Source organism: Camelus ferus, chromosome 25 (assembly GCF_009834535.1).
Source record: "Camelus ferus isolate YT-003-E chromosome 25, BCGSAC_Cfer_1.0, whole genome shotgun sequence".
In the NCBI taxonomy this organism is placed as follows: domain Eukaryota; kingdom Metazoa; phylum Chordata; class Mammalia; order Artiodactyla; family Camelidae; genus Camelus; species Camelus ferus.
The window spans coordinates 26,726,153-26,752,698 of record NC_045720.1 but is presented as its reverse complement, the minus strand read 5'-3'; the positions used below and the strand labels follow the sequence as shown (position 1 = coordinate 26,752,698).

Below are 26,546 nucleotides of genomic sequence, written 5' to 3'. Positions count from 1 at the left end.
TGTTGTTACATCAGCAAAATATCAATATAGAAAGTGGACTCTCTGATCGTCATGGCAACTTCATCTCTTGGGTCAAAGAAAGTTTATCTTATCTGTGCATAGAGAGTGGCAAACTGTTTAGGGATCTAGTTTGAACTCTAAGAACATTGATTTAGTTTTTGTTTGCGAATAGAGGCTGAATTCCAATCACAAGGGATAGGTAAGATTTAAATATTAATGCCGAGAGGCTTGCCTGAGAGGGTGTCATACCATTACTGTCAGACTGTCTTTTTGAGATGACAAAAAGGTAGAGAAGAATTGTCTAGTCAGGATTATGTAAAGCCTTGGTAATTTGTGCTTTTGATAAATACTTCTAAAAATGAATATATGATAAGTACTGGGTAGAATTGGTTTTGGTCAAGATTTCAGGTGTTACAATAAAAAGCTTTTATTTTTTCTCTTTCATCTCGTCTTTCCTGGTCTGTTATGATAGTATATCCACTATTTTAAAAAAGTACTTTCGAGGACCAGTTTTGCCTCATGATGGGTACCAGTACTATGTCTTAGGCCAGAGAGTTTTGCTTTGAAAGGTCCAGGGAGAAATTTTATGGGACTATTTTAATACTAACAAATATTCATTGCTAATAAAGGAAATCCTAAAATAATCAGCTGAAAGGATAGATGTCTTTGAAGAATGTTTGCAAAGATAATAAATGATCAAAAGTTGCTAAAGCCAGGAAACAAAAGACATGCTATTTTATTGATGTCTCTAAGATACAGTGATCACTTAAAATGAACATTTTTTCCCTAAATCAGATTGATGGAAATTCATCTTATTCTTGAAAAACAATATGCTAAAGAGTAAAAACCGGACTTAGAAGTGGTGCATGAAATACTCTATTCTTAAGATTGTGGGCACTGAATAAATTTAAATATGTTTGTGTATGTGGAAACTATATTGTATCTCATGATTTTGGAGATTTTAAACAGGAATGTTGAATGCCTGGTGGCTATAACCAATGCCATATAATTGTTCTTTGCAGCATTGTCCGTGTAATAGCTGAAAGTCAACTCTTTATATAGTCTGCAAGGCAATGCAATTTATTATTTAATATTCTAGTATTACCTCCGTGAGTGTAAAACAAGGAACATATTCATTAGAGGCACCAGCATAATATTTAGTATTAAATAGACCTTCATTTCAGCTGGGCATCTGCCACCGACTGCTGCCCCTTTGCATTGCTAGAAGTTGTTGAATGGTGTTAGTCTGATGTTTTCTTGTACTTGATTTGGTTTTTGATAATGTCAGAATTATCATAAACAACTACCACAAATATATATAAAATAGCTTATATATAGGCTGCCACAAATATATATATATATATATATATGTGTGTGTGTGTGTGTGTGTGTGTGTGTGTGTAATTTTAATAGCTTATGCAAAAACTATAACATCTAGCTTTGTAAAGTCCGTTTAGATTTTAAAATACATCTAAAATTATCTTTAAATGAACATTTATTGAAGATATATTTAATGTTATTTTTCAGTTGATTTCCTTCTCAGAAAGAGAAATCCTTTTGAAGATATGTATTAGTCTGATCTACATTTGTAAAACTTTGGTGAACATCTCTTGTTGAGACAAAAGGGAATTTCAACAAGTTGACATCTATATAATACTGCATATGGAAGATTTCTTATAAGTGTGAGTTACTTGACATCGATTTTTTCAGTCCCAATCTCTTAATTTTTTCATTTAAAAATTTGCAAGAGATTGGGGCTGAAAAATCTATGTCAAGTAACTCACACAAGAAATCTTCCATATGCAAGTCCTTAAACTTGAGTAGGGTGAGGGCTTAATTACAAAACTTAGTAACAAATATTTGTCCTTCATTGACTATTAATCTGGAACTTTTAACTTTTACTTTCCTTATTAGTTGTTCCTTTGGAATATTGAATAATGGTGTGCTCTTTAAGAAAGACTTGCTTTATTGTGGTATATTGTGAAATTACTGTGAGCCTGCAATAAACTGGGGGTTAGAAGATTAAAAATAGCGAATTGACAAGTCTTCAAGTTCCGGTAAGGGCCAGATTCCTCTAAATTTATGCAAAAAAATAGCTAAAATCATATACTACTAAGTAGCTTTAAAGATAATAAAATAATAAATGATGATAGTAAATAATAATTAAATGCACTCAATATTGTTCATTTCCCTCTTGCTTACTACATTTAAATTACCTAATTTAGAAGAGAGGTTTTAAAAATTATTAGATAATTCAATTAAAAGTTCTGATTATTTATAATTAAATGATAAAAATCTGTGTTATAAATTAATCTTAACATATTTGGTGTCATGAAATTTTTAAATGGATTTTGAAAAATTTCTTACAATAATGTAAAAGGGAAAAATGCTCATATTGCAAGTAGAATCTTATTTAGTTCCCCATGTCTAGTGCCTCCAAAAAGTAAAATGCCATATATTTGTAAGCCTTCTTGCTTGTTGTGTCTGCTGAGAAGATCAAAGGCAATTCTTTAAAATATATAAAATCCTGTGAATTCAGTGGGAAAATTTTGGAAGGCTGTATGAATTATTCTTGTACTTTCTCATTTATTGTGTGCAGATCATTTTTATGGCATGCATTTTCATTTATGTCAAAATATATCACTGTAACACTTTGTGGCCTTTTATAGGCTATACTTATATGACTAAGGTATGTATTTATGTGAATACATTTTGTGGATAAATTTCATGCTGATTTTAAAATACTTTCAAAATATAGTTCAGTGAACATTTTAATGAGAGATGGATAAGCTATTGACAACATTGCTTTTTAATGAAAATCTTTTGTTCATCATGACCCTTGTTCTTTTGATTTTAAGGGCAATCTTAAAAATTAATTACTCCCAGAAGAAAAAAGAAGACTATGTTAAGCAAGTAGACAGTTACTTATACTAACATTAGAGTACTTACTTCCACAGAATATATTGATATTTTACTTTTCTCATTTTTGTGTAAAAATTATATAATGGATATTCCTTTGAATTAAAAAATTTGAAGTTCATAATCTATGTCACAGTTGACTCCTTACCAAACTAGTTTATGTATAGGAGTATATTCTGTATATCATTAGAGCAGTGGGACAGCTAATTGAAGAATTAAACATTTTTTTCCTCTAAGACTCCAGTCAATAGGAATAGATAAAAAGGCTTTTAATATTCTGAGTTATTTTTATTTATTTGGGATAAAACTGTCTGAATTTGTATTGTGCACATTTATCAATTAGGTCTTCTTTCTCCTGAAGTGAACATCCTGAAATTCTTATTTTGGTAGCCTTTCTGCCTACATTGCCATGAAAATAATCATGTTTTCCAATGACATTTGACTTGTACCTAAGTACTTGTGAATATTTTGGATTTCTTGGGCCTCCCACAGCTAAGAACAGACTCAGTGCGCAGGGGAGAGTGACCAGCATGGGGCTTCTGCAAATCTGAAATATTCAAGAGTTCATTTGCAAATATATTAGGTTGCTGCTAAAAATATCACCCCACTTCTTAACAATGTGCATCTTGGACAAACAGGCGCATATTTTGTCATCAAGTTGCTTAAGCTTCTGAAGTCAGGGCTACAACTGGGTCAGATGATAAGATGAGCACAACAGAGAAACGAAGAGAGCGTCTGATAAAACCTGATTGATTGATGTCTGGCTTCCCCACCATCACAGGCAGTTGACAGTTAGTTTGGGATCAGATGATTTGGCTTTTGCGATAGAAGATGGGGCCTGGTAGGCAAGCCTGAAGGACAAAAAGGTCGGTTTCTGTGTAGTGTCAAGTAATGCCGAGCTCCCACAAGGTGGGACATTATTAATAATTTCATTCTTTCTTTTTTAGGTCCAGGCCCTAACATTTGATAGTCACTTAAAGGCATGAAGATTCAGTCTACAAACAGAAATGTGTGACTACCTTCCTGTTTAATTTAATGTTTTTACATGGATTATGTCATAAAGGGCAAGAGCATATGTTTATTTAACAATTATGTGATGTTTTATGTGATACTTCGCCATATATAATGACTTTTGCGTATTTCATTTTACTGTAATGTTGTAAGGTAAAAGTAATCACAACAGTTTATGTTGACAAGGTTTAACCAGTTTATGGCTAAATTTAATATTTAAAAATACTTTTTATAGAGGAATATAGATTAACTGAGGGAAAATTACAATATAAATTAATCTAGAGTTATCAGCTCCAGGAGTTTGGGTGTCACAGATTATGAGAAGCTTAGTGAAAAAAAATTTTTAGTACACAGTTTAGACATGTTGGAGTTTGGGAAAACCTTGGTTGGCAAAATGGGAGAAATTTATATTTTATACAGGTCTGTGGTTAGTGAATATGCTGTAATTTGCTGAACTTTGCTTTTGCTGGTGATAGGATTTTTATAATGTTTCTTTGTATTTTAATCATGGAAAATCCCAAATTCTTGACACATACTAAATCACCTTAGAATATATGAGTTACCTAGTTTATATACTAGTACAGAACAAAGTTGTAGATCACTTTTGAGTTTGAACATAATTAATAGTAGATATTAGTTACATCTACTGTTAGGTAAATTTATCTAATATTAGAAGAAGGAAGGAAGGGAAAAAAGAAGAAAGAAAGAAAGAAAACCAGAATAGCTAGTTTTAGAAAAAAATATCTTCCACTATTAGCCATAAAAATTAGTATAGCTGTTACAGTATTAGAATTTGGACAGCTTGGATTTGAATTTAGATTTAGGACAGTTTGCTCTCTAGAAATCCTTTAGGATGTATCACTTTTCTCTAAGTTTTAAGGGTCAGATCTCCAAAGGACAGTTGGGTCTCAGCTAATACTTTAGGCTTAGTATCAGCAGGATGAGTTCTGCAAGGTGCTGTATTGCTGATAGTATAAGTGGAATACTGTATGCGAGCATTGCGCCAGAACCTGACGTGGTACTGGTAGTAAGTGGTCAGGGAACGGGGCTAATGGCCGTTTCAGCAGTGATTAGTAACACTTCCAAGAAAGGTGCTGTAAGAAAACGACCTCTTCTACAGACCTTTATATGGAACAAAGAGATCGACTGATTGTCTGTCTGTCTGTCTGTCTCTGTCAGTCATCTCAAGAATGAGGAATCATTATAGATGTGGTTACAAAAACTTTTCTAGAGAAGATATTTCAGGCAAAAGAAGCACTTTAGTGATTCTGCTCTGATGGTCACATTACTGATGGAGATTATTACTGGTGGTAGCCAGTAATGGTCAACACATTTGTCACATCAGGGAAACAAGAACACAAGTGGATTTCCCTAGCACAGTTTCTGTGTAAGTCTGTGATAAATTTCTCTATTATTCAGTAAAAATGATGTTTCATTTTAAGGTGGTGTAATAGTTGTCAAGTGAAGATTGCTTTGATAAGTATTTAGAGGGTTTTTGTTGTTGTTGAGTATCCATGAGCAGCTGTCTAAAGTATATTAATTTGCTTTTCTCTGTATACACATGCACACAATATCATAGATTATCTAAAAATACTGCCTTCTCAAATCCTTTATTCTTTTAGTATTTTCTGTTTTTTTTTATTCTATGTGGTTTTGAACTGCATACATTTTTTGCATATGTGTAAGCTGCATCTGAAAAATGTCTAATTATACATTGAGGAAAATTAGAATTGACAAACGGAAAAATGCCACATCATCAAAAGAGTGAAGATCAGCAGTCCTTATAAATGGAAAATAGCAATCAGCTACTTGGTCAGCTGGACTGCAATTTCTTGACTAGTTCTGTGGCTTTGGGAATCTCATTTAAGGAGCAGTATGAGTTTGAGACATAGTGGCTGGACTGATTCACTTCTGTGTTTTTTCATCCTTGGTTTGGAAGTTTACATTTTGAAGAAATTCGAACAAAAGGATTCAGGTGTGGGATGTTACTAAGGAAGGTCTTTGGGGATTTGTTTCCTCTAAATTGGTTAGCACCAGTTTTTTTTTTTTTTTTTAATACTGAGAAATAATCTTAGTCATCACCAGAAGTGACATGGGTTTTGACTGCATATTGTTCTTATTAGCCCAAGAGATAAAAGTTAACCATTGCATATTGAATCAAGAACTTTGAACCTGGATCCATAGGCTTTGACGAATTTGAGAATATCCAGACATTTTATACAGTATTTTGTGTATTCTAGAATATTTCTAGGAAGAGGTTTTCATGAGATTCTCAGCGGGCTTCACAGCCCCATCAAAACTTTAAGCCACTCAAAAGAATTCCTGTATGGGTGGCTGTGTGATCACTTGTTACATTTTCAAATGTAGCCATGTAAAATAGGAATAGTTTCATTTTTATTTGCCAAATGATTCTTTCAGAAACATAAATCAAATCATGTCACCTTGTTGCTTTAAGTCCTCCTGTGGATGTCATTTGCAATTAATGTCTGATTTTTTTTTCCATCATTGCTTTTTGTATCTTCTGTGATCTATTTGTTGCCTTCCTGTCTGACCTGATCACCAAGTATACCATGATCATATGACACTTCCCTTCCCAATCCCTACCCTGACCAGCCCCCAGGAACCACCTGCATTCACTACATTTTATCTTTACTGGTCTTTTTTGTTATTGTCGTTGTTGTTGTTGTTCCTTGAACATGCCAAGCTGCATGATTGGATGATTTCTCACTAGAATCTGAGCTGAATGGGCAGAACCTGGTCTTTTTCACTTCTGTACCTCCTGTTGCTAGAAGAGTACCTGGCCCATAGCAAACACCTAAAGAATCTTAGCTCAGTGGATGGATGAATGAGCAGTTTTTTAAAAACTCAACATCATTTCCTGCGGTGTATCTTTTAATAAAAATGATTTTACAGTTTTCCACCCAAACGAAAGAGTTACCCACATGCTTTATATATTTTTAATTAAAATATAGTTGATTTACAATGTTGTGTTAGTTTCAGGCATACAGCAAAGTGATTCAGTTTTATGCACATATATTATTTTTCATATTCTTTTTCATTATAGGTTATTACAAGCTATTGAACATACTTTCCTGTGCTATACAGTAGGACCTTGTTGTTTATCTGTTTTATATATAGTAGTTTGTATCTGCTAATATCAAACTCCTAATTTATCCCCCAAACCAGCTTTCTCCTTTGGTAACCATAAGTTTGTTTTCTACCTCTATGAGTCTGTTTCTGTTTTGTAAGTAAGTTCATTTGTGTCATTTTTTAGATTCCACATATAAGTGGTATCATATGATATTTCTCTTTCTCTGTCTGACTTACTTCACTTAGTATAATAATCTTGGGCCCATGTATGTTGCTGCAAACAGCATTGTTTCTTTTTTATGGCTGAGTAGTAGTTCATTATATATATATATAATATAAGATATTATATATCTATAAAATTATCTATCTATCTGTCTATCTACCTATCTTATTTATTCAGTCATCTGTCAGTGGACATTTAGGTTGCTGCCATGTCTTGGCTATTGTGAATAGTGCTGCTATGAACATTTGGGTGCATTATATCTTTTTGAATTAGAGTTTTCTCCAGATGTATGCCCAGGACTGGGATTGCTTGATCATATGGCAACTCTATTTTTAGTTTTTTAAGGAAACTCCGTACTATTTTCCATAGTGACTGCACCAATTTCCATTCCTATCAGCAGTGTAGGAGGGTTCCTTTCTCTTCAAACCCTTTCCAGCATTTGTTATTCATAGACTTTTTTGTGATGGCCATTCTGACCAGTGTGAGGTGATACCTTATTGTAGTTTTGATTTGCATTTCTCTAATAATTCGCTGTACTGAGCTTTTTTTCAGCACATACCTTGAATTTAAATTAAATTAACTCCTATTTCTTTTTTCAACAGTCTTTAGGTAAATTAGGGTGAGTACCAATTAGAGTTAAATGTTAAGCTGTAGGGAGGGGAGGATACAAAAACCAACAAGCTATGGTCTCTCTCCTTAGGTAGCACATTAGACAGTGAAGGAGAAAGGCACAATTATTGTATACTATGACATATTCATGATAGATGGAAATATAAACTGATGTGGGGTAAGAAGATGCCTGTGTGACTCAGGATAAGCCTCTAGGATGAGGTCTTACTTAGGCTGGGTCTCGAAGGAGGAGTAGAAGGTCCAGTCACGACAAGAGGAAACTGCATCCTGGCAGAATCAACAGCTTGGCCAAGAACAGAAAGGCATTACAGAACATGCCGTTTTCAAGGTCCGATGAACAGTTGTGATCGAAGATGAAAGTGCACGGAAAGAATGAAAGAGAATGCAGCTTGAGAGCTGGTTTGGGACCAAATTTTTAAAGGGCTTTGTTTGCTGTGTTAAAGAGCTTGAGCTCATCCTTTAGGTAATTGATAGTCCACGCAGATTTTGAAAAATAGAGCCTGAGTAACATATTTTGTGTATGTTTAATAATTACCGATTTGGTAATAGGAGGGGACAGGAAGACTATGAGCTGACAGTGGGATTTAGTCAACTTTCTTTTTTGTTAAATTTAGCAATTATTGCTATCCTGAATTCAACCTCTTTGCTGACCTCTAACTTTTAGATGTTGGTTTAATAACAACATTATAGCGGATGGCTAAAACAGTCACTCAGGGCATTCAATAGTTTAGCACGAATATTTAATTAAGGCAAGACAACACATGAAAAATAAGTGAACAGAGCAGTATCTTTATAATTGAGTCTGTGCTTAACTCATGAGATTGTCTTTGGGAGTAGCTTTTCATTCATTCATATGCATTAGCCTAGTTTTATAACTGAATCTTGGGAATGATAAATGTTCAATAGCAAGTGGGCAGAGCAGTTGTAACTGGGATTCCCAATTGTTGCAACCTCTTTGAAAGACAATTTGCCAGTTTATAGCTATTAAAATTGCACGCGTACTCTTTGACCCAGCAATTCCACATATCCCATAGAAGCCGTCACATGTGTGCTCTCTACAGCATGGTTTGTAATAGCAAATAATTAGAAATTATCTAAATGCCCATTAATAGGGGGTGGGTTAAATAAAATTTTGGTACAATCCTCGGTGTAATTTGTGTGGTATAAAGGATGAGACAGATGTGTTCATGCTGATGTGAATATCTCAAAGACTTATAAAGTGAAAAAAAGAATTTTCAGTTTGACATCTCCCTACTTGTATTTTTAAAAGTGGAAGAATGAGTAAATACATATATATGTATATATTTTCATGAAAAGTGTCTGAAAATGTGCAAGAAATTATTAATGATGCTTTTCTTGTGGAATTAGGACTGGAAGTGTGGAGTAGGACATAGATTCCCTAATTGTCATACCATTCCCATTATTGCTAGTAGTAAATTCTGTTGTTGGGGGAGGTGTGGAAGGTGTAGAAGATAGTCAAATATATATTGCCAATGTAATGAAGTTTTAACTTGCTCATCTTCCTGTCAGTTGTGTAGTTGGGAGGATAGAAATACAATTGGGGGTTGGGAAGAAAGGATAGAAGGTGGAAAAATACTTCAGTAACTAATTCAGACTTTACTGTGAGAAAGAATAGCTATAATATTTTTTCTATAGTCATTATTAAGCTTAATATGAAAATATACCAGAAGTAAGCACTCAAGTGAAGATTAATCTCTGTTTTACTTTGGAGAAGGAAATAGCACAGAGAAAAAGAATTTAAATACATTGCCTTTTAAAGTATAGCATTTCTCTATTCTCAGCATAGGTCATGGCTATGTTATTAACCTCAGATTAATAGTGTATGACAGTTTGGTTTTTGATAAAAGATCTATTCTTTAAAAATTTGATGTACTATTTTAGGCCCTGTTATACAACAATAAGTTTATCCCCACTGTGTTGTTTTTCTAAGTTCAGAAATCTTGTCCTGCCCTGCCTAAAACAGTTCATCTTTAACCCATATCCAGTGTTTTACTTTCTAAGTGATTTTAAGATGCCTGTCATTTTTCTTCAGATTATTGTATGCAGACATCTTAAAATTGGCTCTGGGCCAAATATGTTGCTCTTTTTTGCACCATATTAATGATTTTGTGTCCTTGAAAGTCTTCCAAGATATCTCATGTGTTCCTGTGGGCAGCAGCAGTAGAAGTAGGAGATGAGCCAGTGCATGGGATAGGCTGACGCTTTGCGTTTCGGCGGGATTTCCAAAGGACACCCTGAGAAAACATGAAGGTCTTAATTAATAAATGCCACCGTAGATTTCCTCTGGTAATTATTACAGAGTAGAAAAGAAAGCGACCTGTGTTGGATTTTTGTCAATTAATTTTAGAGAAGTGGGCATAAAGTTGGATAGAAGTCACATATGGAGTTGAGGGAAGGTATGAAATATTTGTTTCTCTCATTTGAAGGACCCCAAACTTAGTACATCTTGCTAAGTTTGTGTTTATCTGTTACATGTTCTAATAATTTCATCCTTGCTAGCACATACAACCAAAAGATCAATTTCATTCAATTCATTCTCATAGATTATGAAAAACCTAGGGGATGGGGGTTGAAGTTTTTATTGTATTTTAGATTCTCGGTTTGGATAGAGGTGTTTCCAAGATGTGTGGTCGAGTGGAGGTAAATTCATCTAATCAGTGGCATTATGCAATGACTTTGTGTAAATAGAGAACTGTTTGGGGAAAAAATTGATTTGGCTTCTTGAGGTAAGTCTTGCCATAAAGGATTCTATTCTTTTTTTTTTTTTTATTAAAGTATTGTTAATTTACAATATTATATTAGTTTCAGGTGTACATGGTGATTAGATATTTTTATAGATTATACTCCATCTAAAGTTAAATAAAGATACTGGCTATATTTCCTGTGCTGTGCAATACATCCTCGTATTGTATTTATTTTATATATAGTAGTTTTTACCTCTTAATCCCGTACCCATCTCTTGCCTCTTCCTCCTTTGCTGTCCCTACTGGTACACTAGTTTGTTTCCTGTATCAGTGAGTCTGTTTCTGTTTTGTTGTAAGAATTCTATTCTTAAAGACCCAGAGGAGTAAAGGAAAACATCAGCGGAAAGCAAACCCAAAGTGGATCCAGCCCCCTGCTTCCATGTGGCCTTCTGATATCCCAGCCATCAAGTGTTGAAAAGCCACAAGTGGTTTTCATGATGATAAAGTTAGTGGTTAGCACTAAAAATAGACTCAGAGCAAGGCCTAGTAGAATAAATTATTGAAGATCATCTTGTTAAAACTACCTCTTCTCAGAAGACTATACAACATTTCTGGGGTGACTGGCTTCTGGAGGGAAGAGTTGTCAGAATTACTGATGTTACGAGGATCCGTTTTCAGTATTGGGGTGACCTGTTAAACGCCTCGTGTCCCGATCAAATGCTGCTGCTTCTTAGCCACTCTGTGGAAAGGTGTTAGCCCAGAGCACTGAATAATCCAGGAAATGACTTTTCAAGCTACATACTTGAAAAATGAATGTGCTGGTAAACAAGCATGTTACTTAAAGGCACAAAGTGCAGTGGGCACCTGTGGGATAGCACCTAAGTGGCTGTGCAGCACAAAGCCACCTGTTAACCTTTTAATTTGGAAGGGGATTGAGTCAGTCACTCTTTAGAGAGAGGGTACGGATGGTATATTGTTGGAGGACTTGGGAGTCTTACATCAGGTTTCCAGTTGTAACTCTGCCCCTTTCTTGTTGTGTGTCCTTGAGCAAGTTACTGAATCTGTGACTTGGTTTCCTCCATTTGTTAACAACAGGTTATTAAAGAAACCTATACAAAGGCTAGTATGAGGATTAAATGGACCAATTAATGCACACAAAGAACTTAGAATGGTAGTAGGCATACACTAGTAAAACATTTTTCCTTATTATTGGCATTTTTAAGGTCAAATCTATAAAAATAAATTGTTCTGTTGTAGTGATAAATACCCCAGGTATCCAAAATATGTTTAAGGTGTTTGGTTTGCATATTTTAATAGACAAATATTTAAATGAATTATTTTCTTTATCTAAATACTGTTCCTAGTTGGAATAAAAAGGTAGATATTGTTGAATATTCTAAATAATTGAAGCTTTTTGCCCAGACAACCCTAGAGTTGCTTTTTAAATAGCACATTTTATTCCCAAGGAAGAAAATATTTTAATGTTCATTGGAAAATGCTTTATAAAATATATTGATAGTGAATGTAATATCTTCATCATATAAACAGGTAAATATTTTTAAAATTTATGATAGCTGTTACAGATCATTTTGTCTAATTTTTTGGTATCAAATAACATGAGGTACCTTGGGTATAATAATTATTATGATAAAATGTAAGTTAGGTTCCCCCCTCCCAGACTGTTCTGGAGTTAATACACAAAATTCATTTAGAAAGCTCCTAAGTGGAGTATCTGAAAAGGTCATTAAAGAAACCAGTTGGTTAAAATGCATTTGGATGACCTGAACACATAGTTGTTGTGTCTCTAAATCCCAGACATACTTTATTAGGACAATCCAGCTGGTTTGCTATTTCTATCTCCTCATTATCAACACGTTATGGTATGGCCTCTTCCCCCTCTCTTCCAATGCCAAGAATTTGGCAGGGACACCATGTTAGCACGTCAGAGACTGTGGGGTGGGGAGAGCCAACGGCTCTACATGTGTACAAGGGTAGGAAAATGTGTTGTCTAAACATTTTGCCACTGGGTTAAGATTGATAACGGACACTTAATCTCCTTACTTGAAGAATTTGGGGAAATAATTACATTTCATGAGCTTCTAGAAACATTTTGGAGAAAAATTTACAGTTACACTAGTTTACACTTCCATATATTTGTGTGTGTGTGTGTGTGTATAATCTGTAAATCTCAAAGCTCCAAACTCTTTGCTTTTCTCCCTTTGCCCAACCATCCTAATATTATAGAAGCTCAAGAAAGGAAGAGAGAGAAATTGTCCCTAACTCTTATTTCATAACTTATATGATCAAAAACAACTAAACTGAATATCATGTAATGTTTTATTATTATGTGAGTGACCCTATTAAGTGGACTGAGTTGATCCTTTTCTTATATTTCAGAGTATAAAGAAAACAGACATGGAAATCTATTTTTGGTCATTGTTCGCAGTTTTGTTTAAAAGTAGTGAAATGAAAAACAATCCGTTTAAGGACTCCCTTGACAGTTTCCATAGGGTTTTAGATTTTGTGAGTTAGTTAAGCTCTTTGAAATTTTATCTTATGACTTTCACAGAAGTATCATGGATTCTCAAATTTATAATGGTTATACAAATGATCTTTTGTGATGTATGTAATTTTGTGTTACAAGTTCACGTCTCACAGACCTTCATTTCCATAGGGAACTCTTCTAGTTGTCCTGCTGACATTCATTGAGACAACTTTATGAAATATTTTCCATACTTTGATAGAATATTTTAGAAATTATCTCAAGTTAAAATTATTTCCTTTTTAAAAACCATAAACTGTGTTTTCAGAACAACCTAAAGGCATTTTCCATGATATTCCACATTATCCTAAAATACTAGATTTACCTGTGCATAGTGATGTTTATGATAAAGCCAGTAAGATGTGGTCCCTTCTCTTCACATAGGAAGAAACTACAGAAGGATATGTCTCATTCACGTATACGTTACTTATATATATTAAAATTCTTTTACTCTGTTTCGTTCTTAGATATAGCCCATGCATAACTTAGACACCTTAATTATAGCAAGTATAAGTTATTTATAACAGTAGAAACTCAGTAATTTAGAAACTGATACCTAGAGATATTTTTTAATGGTGTTCTTTCCCTTTTAGTGAAACATTACTCTACTTGATACTTCTTATTTAATCTTTATTAGCTTATTTGCAATATCATAGTATATTTTCATGTTTAAAAAAGTAAGGAATAATAAGGTGGGACTTCAGATAGAGTCATGAGTGAGAGAATAACTACCCCACAGCTTTGATTAGAGAGAAAAACTTGTAACCTTTCATATAATTCACTAGTCCAGATTTGTGCCATCGATATAGAAGTGGGTGAAAGACTCAACTTTCTTCTAAAAATTTTGATTCCCCTAAGTTTTCATCACCCCAGGAGAAATGGATGAGTTGTCTGTATGAATTTGCATGCATCTTATTTTATGGTTGCAGTCACACTTACTGAATATATGAGTAGGACATTGAGATTTTACTGTGGGTAGAAAAAAAAGAATGCAAATTTAAAAAGAAGTGTTTTTTTTTTCCCCTCACAAATTAAAGAAACAGATTGTTCCCCTGGGTGTCTCCTTAATTGATGAAGAGCAACTAAGTAGGGTACAGTTAACCAGACAAGCAGAGAAGGGCAGGCATATCTCTCAGGACTGAGGTTAGAACCTCAGGCTTTCGAAGTGTGAGGGATTTGTAAATGAAGCTACTTTGTTACTGTCAGAATTAATATGTGGATAAAAATCTGTGTTTTCAAAGCTCTTACAGCTCTTTTTTTGTATTCCTTCTTTATTTTTTAGAAGTAGTTTTATGTTATTTTTGTACTATTAACATTCTACACTTAACGACATTTCTGCCCCCTTACCACCGACACCAAACAATAGAACTGCTTCAATTAAGAAACAGAACATCAGCCCCTGGCATCTTACTCTGTTGTTCCATCTTTTTTGCTAGGGAGAATTCATTTGTTTCTTAATTAAGAAAAACACCAATAGCATGAAAAATCTGCTTATGGTACCTGAATGGTAATTAGGCAAAAGGTAAAAAAGAAACATGCACATACATTCCAATAGCAGCCAAAATGAACTTGAGCTGATAAAAATGAACTGAACTACGCTTGCATAAATGGAGGCTGAGAGAAGTGTACAGTCATTATGGCTAAGACAATACGCAAACTATCTTCAAAGAAATCAAATTGCTAGAGTGTTTTCATTTGCATGTATTAACTATTAACATAATGAGGAGAAGTGACATTGGACCTGGATTGTGTGTCTGTTCGGATTGATAACTCTACTGCATCTGCAAACAGACGCCCAAAAATCATGCTAGTAGTTAGATCAGAGTTGAACTCTGCAGTGTGGGCTAAAATGAAAAATCTAGGGCTTGACAAACCTGCTGAGTTACTGAATGGTTGACATGGCTCTCATTCACATTCTGTCATATTCTCTCTGCTTCTTTGTCTCTCTATCTCTGTCTGTCTCTCTTTCCCTTTGCCTCTCTCTCTTTTCCCTTTTCTCCCTCTTTCTCTCTCTCCCCAGCTCTCCCTCTGCCTCCCCCTTTCTCTCCATTATTTCTTTTTAAAAACAACTGTAATATTTCAGTGCAAATTCTCATTTGAAACGTCTTGATTTTCCCAAGTTCAGCTTTCCAGGGTGTAAGAACTGATTATAAAGGAGATCTTAAAGAACTGTAGGATTAAGATCCATTGCAGGATTTGAAGATTTAGGGGTTTTTTGTTTGTTTGTTTCTTCCCAGCAAATGTAAATCTAGGAATAAAGGAAACTAGCGTTTATTGAACTCCTCTTGTGTACCATGCACTGAACAAATTTTTTTTTTCCTTAGAAAAATGGAAAATGTCCTTGAGAAAATTGGAGACATGGCAATGAGAGACATTGCTAGCCTTTTAGATAACCGTGAGAACAGTCGTTGAACCTCTGAGTCTTAGTTTGTTCTCATCTGCAAAATGGGGTGATGTTTCCTAATCAAAAAAACCTTTGAGGCCAATAGCTAGTTTCAGTGTTTTGAAAGCCCAGGGGACATTGGAAGATCATCACTTAGAAACCTACCCAGAGCAACTAAAATGCTTTATTTCCTTATGAGTCATGGAATTTATTGCACAGTAGGATGACATTTGCTAATCTGTGTTGACGAGAAACCCTGATGACAGTATAAATCTTTGACTAATTTTAAGAAGGTAAAGCCAAAATACGTTTCTTGATTTTAGGATTCATATTTTATTTTCCTAAAAATGGAGTATAGCTTGCTTTTAAAATCAATAAATCCATTTAATGTTGCAGTAGTTTAATCTTTTGAAAAATTTACTGATGTTGTGTCTTACAAACGATGGAGACTGCTAATTAAGAAGTTTTGTATCATTTCCCTTCTCCAATTTTGTTTGTCCTATTTAACAAATATGTATTGTGATCTTTCTCTGTGTCCTCCTTGCACTGTTCAGTGTATGGCACGCAGGCTTGTCCTAGAAAGATAATTTCTCTGCTCTCCTAGAGCTTATGTTCTAGAGGTAGACAACGGGCAGTAAACACAGTGACTCAGTGACTGTGCAGCCTGTTGTCGCATAGGGTTAAGTGTTATGAAAAAAAAACAAATAGGGTAATGTAATAAAGAGTGACTGTTGGGGTCCTTAAAGTCTGTTGAACAGAAATTTCTTAAACTTGGTGCTGTTCATGAGAAGCAATGAAGTGGGTGTCTTTTCTTATAATATTATTGGCAGCGACCCTTAGAGGTGAGGGGACACATGTCTCTCTGAGACTATGATCCACCCATCATCCCCTAACAGCCCAGCTGAAACATGTTATCTTTTTGAACAGTGTGGAAGCCAGGAAAAAATGTTGGGGACTGTTAGACTTTATTGAACAAATTATTTGAGGAGAAGTGTGTCAGAGATGGAGTTAAGTTCTAGAGAAAATATAGTTACTAAGGCAAACATAAAACTCACCCTCATGTGTCTTTCATTCTAGGAGAGATGCATGATTCTACCTACAATAATAGTAATTGCTCTCAGGAAACTTAGTCCAATGCCTTATAATTTTTCAGACATGTTATTTATTAACATGGTATCTACATGAATTTTTTCATCAAATGAAGAATACTGTAATCACATTAGTAATGGCATTATTCCATCAATGTTAAGGAATATAGTTTCTATTATAAAATATTTATAAATATACATAACATCAACCCAATTGATATTTCCTCATTTTATGTATATACATACATATTTTTTCTTTTGAGTGGATATTTGTGATTGATTAAATTAAGTGGCACCTCTTGAATTTTTGTTGTTGATCATTATCAGTAGCAGCTATGGCATTTTTAGGTTTGAAGCCGTGTTAATTCCATTTTGCGTAACGTGCATCACTTCTGGACATGTGTGACCTGAGAACCCTGTAGAGCATTGTGGGACCATGAGGCATTGGTCCCAAGATTACAAGTTTTTATTGCAGCCAAAATATTGATTAGGCTTTTAGGGGAAAGATTTCTTCACCGGTTGCTCATCTGGAGATGGCTCAGTGGAACAACTCAGTGTCAGTAAATACAAGCTTCCTCTCAGGGAGAACTTTGGGGGAAAACCACCAAAACTATGGAGGCATCAAGGGTTTTTATGCCTCTGAAGGTTTCCAATAAGTGTCTTCTCAGGTAGGAGTAGATGAGTTGACAGTACTCTTTGAAGACATCCCCACACTTAATGATAACTTAGTACTATGTTTTTACAAGTATGGAGATTATAAAGAAATCTGTTTCACATTTAAGTGATAAGCTAACCTTTCTGCCACATATGTTGGTAGTAATGTCAGAATCTCCTTTGAGAAAGCCAGGTTGATGATCATTCAGATGCAGCCTACGGGGGTTAAGAGGTAAGAGAAGATGTCATATTTTCTTAGAAATTATCTAAGAATTGGGAAGCACAGCTGCTCCAGGAGAACTCTGGATGAATCTGTCTCTAGAAGGAAGCGTAAAACTGAGTACAGGTGTGTGATTTGAAAAAAAAAGAGTCAAATCAGAATTCAAGAGAAATTCTTGAGACATTTAGATACTTATTGATAATAGATCATTAATATTTTTGTGTGGACTTTCCTGTTTACCTAAAGAAAATGAGCTGATTAACAGAGTCATGGGGAAAAGGCTGAAGGAAGGAACCCTTAGAGGGTATTATAAGTTCTAAGCTTATATTTACTTGAAACTGACAACAAAAAACCCTAATACAAACAAACAAACAAAATAATGAAATTCCCTTTCTAGCAGTTGGAAGTATGTTGATTCTACTTGAAAGAGAAACAACCAATTTCAGACTCATTGTTATAAACTAATATTTATTTTTCTGGATATGAAAACTACAACATAGGGATAACGTATCTTTTGAGTTTCTTAGTAATCTCTGTCAGTGCCTCTCATGTCTAAACTTTTGGGGCTGGTACAAACCAATAAAAATATACCACTGATTTTCTGGAGTTAGACCCAACTGCTGGAGACAGACAGGGACATACTTAATACATGCCTGAGAATCTCGAATTATTTTTGCTTTCATGGGTTTTACCCTAACTCTTAATGAGAAACATGAATTAACAGGATCCAGTTTCACAACTTTGTGCAGGCTGAATTGGTGTCCTAAAACTGTTGGTGACATTTAATAACATCCTGGATTTTGGTTTAAAAAAAGTCAACTGTGTAAGTACGGGACAAGAAGAGTAAACCTTATATGCTGCTACAAGTGAACACTTCATCGGTGTTTCAGTTGACTGTGAGTCTTCAATGGGAGTTGCAGTCCAGAACAATCCTGCAGTGTTAGGCAGTTGACAGGGAGCCCTGCTGTGCTTTGTACTGGCCAGTAACATCTTGGGTATTATATTCAAAGTCCAAGTCCTCCTTGAAGCTCATGTCTGGAGGGTGTTAATAGGCAATAGCTGAAGGAATTGGAGATGTTTAGTAGGAAAAGAAAATTATAAGTTTCATATGAGAGCTATATTCATTATGAGGGACGCATGTGGGAAGGGATCTCGCTTTCTTTGTAGCTTGGAAGAAATAATTTCAAAGGGCATTCTGGGTTTACCTTCTACCCACTAAGGGCAGATTTGGGCTTAGCATCAGTATAGGAGTTAGAGCTGTTCAAAATGGAATGGCTTTCATTGTAGGTTAGAGAGCTACCTGTCACTGGAAGAAAGCAAGTAAAGATGGGCCTAGATAATCACTTACTATATTTACTCTCCTGGAAGCTAAAGGAACTCAAGTGTCAGGACCCCCACTAGCTGAGGTCCTTTCTAAGGCCCTAGGAGGGGCTCAAGCAGTGAGTTGAAGAGGTCTAATTTTTTATAACATTTTCAAAATTAAGATATTTTCACTACAGTTAAGACTGCTAATTCTCTCCTTCTTGACTTTCCTCTGCCACACTCTGGAATAGGCACAGGTGTTATTGGGATCTTGGTAAGGGGGACTTAAACTGAAAATATAATGGTCCTATTTTTAACATTTGCAGTTTACTGAGATACCTCTTTCTAGATAAATGTTTGCTTTCGTACGTACTTTGCAGCTATAATACTGTGTTCTCTTACAGTGGACTCCCAATTGTAAAAGTTTCAGGTCTTGCAATTCCTATATCTGTTCCTCTCTGCCCTGTTTATATGTGGCATAATTATAAGTACCATAAATTGAAAGATGCATAAACCATTGTCCTTTATATCAGGTTAGGCACAATGGCAGTGTGGGAATTTGATCAATTTTATTATGGGTTTAAACTGTCTACTTGAAGAAATGATTAATACTGATATACAATACTTTTATAACTTTACATGTATGGACTTTATTATTGGATAAGAAATGATTAATTTGAACAACAATAAGAAAGATCAACAGTGAGCATGATCCCCTAATCTAAGAAAATCATATTATTGTATTGTACTCTGTGTGTATATTATTTACATGGCAGAGGTAAAGCGTTGTGTTATTATGTGCATTTTATTGATTAAGAAACTAATGTGTGTATGAACACTTCAAAACATTTTTATGCTTTTGGGATAAAATCACTTTGACATCAAATCAAGTGAAGCCAGCTAAGAAAGTTTGAGGATCTCTTTAAAAAAATTTTTCCTCCATCTTAATAATACTAGAGTACCAAACATACTTTCAGACAACCTGGAGCTTTTTCTGTATTTTTATAAACTCCTTAGTGCTCTGTATTTTTTTTGCCAAAGTTCAGTTTTATTCTTGTTTCTGTCTTTTGGAAGTTAGTCATGTGAGTGTGATTCTGTGCTGATACCTGCAGTTTACTGGGATTCTTTTTTCAAAAGTCCTATGGTTTTGAGGTTAACACAGTCAGGAGATATGCCTTGATGGGGAATTTCATATACAGTAGCATTAATTCTTTCATCCAGAGAAGCTCCTGCTTCCTGAAGGGTATGGAAGTTGCTCCAAGTACATGGCTAGCTAGCAGGTGCTCTTTTCCTATCTCCTGCTGAGCAGATTGGCTCAAGGGGGAGAGATGCTGTCCAGCTTGCCCAGACACAACTGGTGTGCAAAAAAATACCAGGTCCAATCTCATTTCCTTCATGTGTCGTCCTTGTTGAGATTGGTGTAATGGAGAATTTGGAAATGCAACTGTTCTGTTACAACATTGTAAGTAATTCCAGGATGAAGTCTAATTTTAAGCACATAGACGTGTTTCTAACTCTGAAATGGGATTTGGTGATTCCACCGTTTCCTAGAATATACTGTTACCTTTTTCCACTTCTTTTTAAGAATCAATTTTATTATGTGTAGGTACAATATTTCTAAATATTCTGTTTCCTCTGATTTTAGTGTTTATTTTTTCAACAAATACTTGCCAAGCAACTGCATTGTCCTTGAAATTGGCAAGTATTTGAATGATTTCTCTTGAACTTAAAAAAAAAAAAAGAAAAATAGGCATTAAATACTGTCATGGTATAGATATTATACTAGATGAGTGGACAGATTTGGTTTTTGGCATGTTTGCTTTAAGTGCTACATATAGTATTAAATTTAATAGGAAGGGAATACTATAAACATTTATTTCCTTTATTCCTTTGGGAATCAGTGATACACAGTTATGATAAATATGTATGTGTATTACATATTACTTCTGAAGAAGGGAGGAAAACTTTTGAGAACTCTCCTATGTATTAGGGACTCTGCTAGGCAATTTTTATATATTTAATTTGTTTACATTATTTATCTGAATTATCTTATTTTACGTAGGACAGGTAAAATTAACCCCATTTTGGAGACATTTTTCTGTATGACACAACAATTGACAGAGCCAATGCTTGAAGCAGGTCTGAGGGGCTGTTTTCATAACCCTATTTTGTTAATGGAAAGGATTCTGTAAGATGGAGGTACTCAGTAATGAATATGATGCAAGAAAACTGGAGGTGATGGTTATGTCTGTTTCCTTGATTTTGGTGACATTTCAACAGGTGCATGCATATATCTGAACTCATCAAATTATATGCATTAAATATATGTAGTTTTTATGTCAATAACACATCAATAAAACTGTTTAAAATATGTGCACAGGCATGACAGGACATATTTTATTAAAAATCAGAAAAAAATAAATGAACTTGTTAAAAACAAACATGTGATCATGTAGGTGGAAATATCTACTAATGGATTTGGTGCGTAAACACCTAGTAAGTGTTAGTTACTTTTGACCTACGCTTCCTATCCTCACGTGGCTTATGGTTTGAGGAAAACAGATGAACCTGTACCTTGAGTAGAGAATGAAATGTCAGCAGAAGAGTGTGATGCAGCTTTAAACAAAGAGCTGTGAGGATTAAATCTGGGGCCTTTTCACTTATTTGAGAAACTATGTTATTGGAAACTTTAAACAATTTTAGATAATATAAAATCCCCTGGAAACCCTTAGGCATCAGATGGAAAAACTTACTGAAAGCCCTTTATATACCCTTTCAAGAAAGTGTTCAGTCTAAGTGTGATTATTCTCTTAACATTAAAAAACCAATTTATGGATCATGAATCAAAAGCCTATATGGGGCATAAAACTTCTGGTTACTGATGTCAGTAAAACCTTATTTTCTCATGGCATGTGAGATTTAGCTTAAGAGTCTCATGAAGTTATTTTAACACAAATTTTATGATATAGAGTTAATAAGGTACATCCATAAACCTTTCTGTGAAAAAAAATACGTATTAAATATGAGATGTGTGAAAACTCGGACAAGGCCTCAGTTCAGAGTGCTGTTTCTCCTGTCTCCAAGAGGTTGTATCTCACACATGATGACTGAAGTTTCTAACATTCAGTGGTTGTGTAGCAGGTATGGCAGAGAGAGAACAGCTTAGCAAACCGACAATGACCAACCCCAAAGGTGGCATGTGACATACCTTTACTGCATTCTCAGCTGTGGCGTATGTCACAGTGCTTTGCCCGATCACTCAGTTAGTTTGAGCAATGTCCATTCCATTATGCTCTCTTACAGTTTCTGTTTCATTCCCCTTCCAGCTTATTCAAGTGTTTAAATTTCAAATTAGTAGCTTGTCTTTATTCATTTTGGGATTGGGGAACCATATTACAGCCATTGGACACATATACCATATTAAAAATAACAACAAAGAAAACAAAAAAAAAAGGAAAAAGAACAATGTACTAAGGGTTATGTTTAAGTCATAGGCTACCCTGATAAAGTACCTCAATGCAGTATTACTGAACTCCTTTTCTAAAATACCCTTATCCAAACTTGAGAATATTGAGAATGTGTGTGTGTGTGTGTGTGTGTGTGTGTGTGTGTATGAGAGAGAGAGAGAGATTTAAAATCTGAGACAGGATCAGTGTAAGTCCTAGAACTTTATTCTTTCTTCATACATTTTGTTAGTTTTTTGTGACTCTCACAGGTCACATCATAGTCTGCGTAGATAGATAAATAATCATGTAGTAAGAAACAAGGGAGCAGTAGCAACAAAAACCAGTATTATTTATATTTATACAATGTTAAATATTGTGTGCTTTATATTTTTATATATTACTTTTTAATGAAATCATTTGTATGAGAAGCCAAGATTTATAATCTATCATCTTAAGATTTGAAATGCTTTCCCAGGAATTGAGGGGAGGGGTTCTGTGTTATCTCATAGGATCTCATCAAGTTGCACACCTCAGATTTTCATCATGTCTCACTGTGGTCAAAATGATGTGTTTCTTTATGGCTTTCTCTGTGTAAGTAAAGTGAAATGAAAAATCGTGGCTGCTGTTCATATTATTCAGTTTTACAAATACTTTATTGTTGTCTGTAGAAGAAGTGTTTCTTATTCCAACTAAGAAAAAAAGTAGATTAATGGTTAATGCGTGCTGTGACCATGTGAAACTCGGGGATTGGAATTTACTCTTGATAATGTTTGCATTTTAACTTCTGTTCATTTCTTTTTGAGGACCAGGTAATGGGAGGTGGGGGGGGGGGCAGGTGGTGAGCAGCAGTAAAAGCCAGTAAAGGTACTGGTTGATATTCCACATATTGGTTAATCCACTTAAGAATAGGAAGTCAGCATCCTCCTCTGTAATTATGTAAAAAGATGACTGGGATTTGGAATTTCATTTATAAGTTTGAAATCTGGAATTAGTTGATTTTATTTGCAAATGATAATGGGGTTGAACAGCACACACTCTACTTACTTGATCCTGTGTAGTAAATTCTCATATGATCAGCACAGATAATGGAATATTTCCTTTCCTTCTTAAAAAGCACTTTCAAAAGGTTTGTAAATATTTGTTTCTCAGGGATCCATTTATCTTCTTCCTCAATTCCAAAAGAACTGTTACGGGGTTACAGAAAAAGATGATAAATGAGCCCAAGGAGCCTGAGTTTAAATTGTCCCACTATGAAGCTGTACTATTATTTGGTAGACATGCAAAGTCTTTGAAACCATTAATGTTAACTGATTAGGTACTGGATTTTTTTTTTTTAATGCCAGAATTTTGAAATGAGAATAAATCAGTCATAGAGCTATTCTGGCTTTTATTTACCCATAGTTGGTTCCATATGAAAATTCAGTGTACCAAGAAAGAAAAATAGTAGAAGACATTCCTTTTCAAAAGTATAGCCTGGACCTCAGCTGCTAAATTCCCATTCAGTTCTGAGAGCCCGAGTAATGCGGTCTGTAATTGTATACAGACCTTGTAACAAAGAAAGTGACAACAGAACCTATCTGCTCTTAGTTATCCTTGTACACAATACAAGGTAAAACCTGGAATGAGCCATGGGGTATTTTGATTAATTGAACTTGACTGATGGTTATCCAGATACTCTGTTTTATTACAGCCTTTAGTGAAATTCTCATTGAAGTTTATGTTCACTTTAAGTGAACATAATGAAAGGTATGATAATTTAAGACCTTATGGAAACTCTACATCATCATTTTAAATGATAAAGCTCATTACATACATTTTATAACTTTAGAGATGGAGATATAGAAGATGAAGTCTGTATTTGATGTGTAGTCACCTTACAGAAATAGTATGAACAGAAAATATACTTGACTATCTTATTACATTGGTTATTTTTATTTTCTATCTTTTTGTATTTATATATGTAGTCATAGTATAGATATAATTTTATTATGCTTATAAGAAGAAATAGTTTCCATATTTCTAACATATTCTTAGTGATTTTCATTTTTTCATTTCTGCCCTGTAGTCTCTCGGCTGATTTGCTGCAGTTTATCTAAACATTCTATTTTAAGGCATTTGACTAGTATCTGACTTGTATAACTAACACTGCAATGACTAAATTAATGCCTACAGTCATTTACTTCTTTTAGTCTTTTCTGGAAGGGTAAATTTCAAGCAGTAAGATTTGTGGATTAAAGGATATATAGCTAGAACACTCCCTTACACCGTACACAAAAATAAACTCAAAATGGATCAAAGACTTAAACATAAGACAAGATACAGTAAACCTCCTAGAAGAAAATATAGGCAAAACATTATCTGATATACATCTCAAAAATGTTCTCCTAGAAGAGTCTACTCAAGCAATAGAAATAAAAGCAAGAATAAACAAATGGGACCTAGTGAAATTTATAAGCTTCTGCACAGCAAAGGAAACCACAAGTAAAACAAAAAGACAGTCTATGAAATGGGAGAAAATTTTTGCAAATGAAACTGACAAAGGCTTGATCTCCAGAATATATAAGCAGCTCATACAACTTAGTAAGAAACAACCAAACAACCCAATCCAAAAATGGGCAAAAGACCTAAACAAGCAATTCTCCAAGGAAGACATACAAATGATCAAAAGGCACATGAAAATATGCTCAATATCACTAATTATCAGAGAAATGCAAATCAAAACTACAATGAGGTATCACTTCACACCAGTCAGAATGGCCATCATTCAAAAATCCACAAATGACAAATGCTGGAGAGGTTGTGGAGAAAGGAGAACCCTCCTACATTGCTGGTGGGAATGCAGTTTGGTGCAGCCACTGTGGAAAACAGTATGGAGATTCCTCAAAAGACTAGGAGTAGACTTACCGTATGACCCAGGAATCCCACTCCTGGGCATATATCCAGAAGGAACCCTACTTCAGGATGACACCTGCACCCCAATGTTCATAGCAGCACTATTTACAATAGCCAAGACATGGAGACAGCCTAAATGTCCATCAATGGATGACTGGATAAAGAAGAGGTGGTATATTTATACAATGGAATACTACTCAGCCATAAAAACCGACAACATAATACCATTTGCAGCAACGTGGATGCTCCTGGAGAATGTCATTCTAAGTGAAGTAAGCCAGAAAGAAAGAACAATACCATGTATCACTTATATGTGGAATTTAAAAAAAAAAGTCACAAATGAACTTATTTACAAAATAAACAGACTCAGAGGGTAGTTATGGGGTGAGGGAGGGAAGCAGTGGGAAAGGATAAATTGGGAGTTTGAGATTTGCAGATACTAACTACTATAAAATAAACAAGTTCTTACTGTATAGCACAGGGAACTATATTCAATATCTTATAGTAATTTATGGTGCAAAAGAATCTGAAAATGAATATATGTATGTTCATGTATGACTGAAGCATTATGTTGTACACCAGAAATTGACACAACATTGTAAACTGACTATACTTCAATAAAAATATATATACAGAAAAAAAGAATATTATGTAAGATGATAATATTAAAAACGTGTTTTCACCTGTAAAACAACAACAACAACAACAACAAAAGCATATATAGCACTTTTTGGAGGTTAGAATGCAGAAGGGAGGATAAAGAAAAACATTTTTTACAGCTTTGGCTTTAGACTTTGAGTTCCTATGTCCTTAGAAATTCTAGAATTCATTGATTCTGAAATATTAACATCAGTTTTTGGGCAGGAGTGATATTATCACACAATAATAATTGGTACAGAGGCTGAAGGCCGGCAGGCCATCTCAGAGTCTGTTAAAGTGATTCTGGCTGCAGTGATGATTTCCTGGGCCGAGCTGGGTTTGAAAATGTAAAGAAGAATGGCAACCTATTTTTCATTAAGTACTTATTCCTGGGTGCTGTGGGGACAAAAAGGAGACAGAAGGTTCCACGCTCAAGTTTACGAAATACTTGAGTAGTAAAGATACTCAGAGAAGAAATATCAGGTAAATGAAGAAAGTACTGCAGATTGAAATTAGGAAGGCTTCATGTTGACTGAATCTTGAGCTGAAAGTTGAAGAAAATGGAAGATAATTGGTAAAAAGAAAGGAAAGATGGCTCTCTTTAAGTAGGGGAAGAGCAAAGAAAAAATTAGACATATTCTGCTTCCATTTGGGCACTGAGAAAATGAGTAAATTCTTACCTTAATGGATATTTTAGCACATTAGGATATGATCTATTCATTCATTCATCTATTTATTGGTGACTTGTGGAGGATGCAAACTTGAGTCACATTTTCTCTGATATAAAAATTACTGTATTCTA

At 34.6% G+C, this 26,546-nt stretch overlaps 1 protein-coding gene across 2 annotated transcripts in view; it reads left to right on the top strand.

Moving 5' to 3' along the window:
* Positions 1-26,546, top strand: part of ZFPM2 (zinc finger protein, FOG family member 2) — a 427,337-nt gene that overhangs the window by 7,126 nt on the left and 393,665 nt on the right. The window lies entirely within an intron of this gene.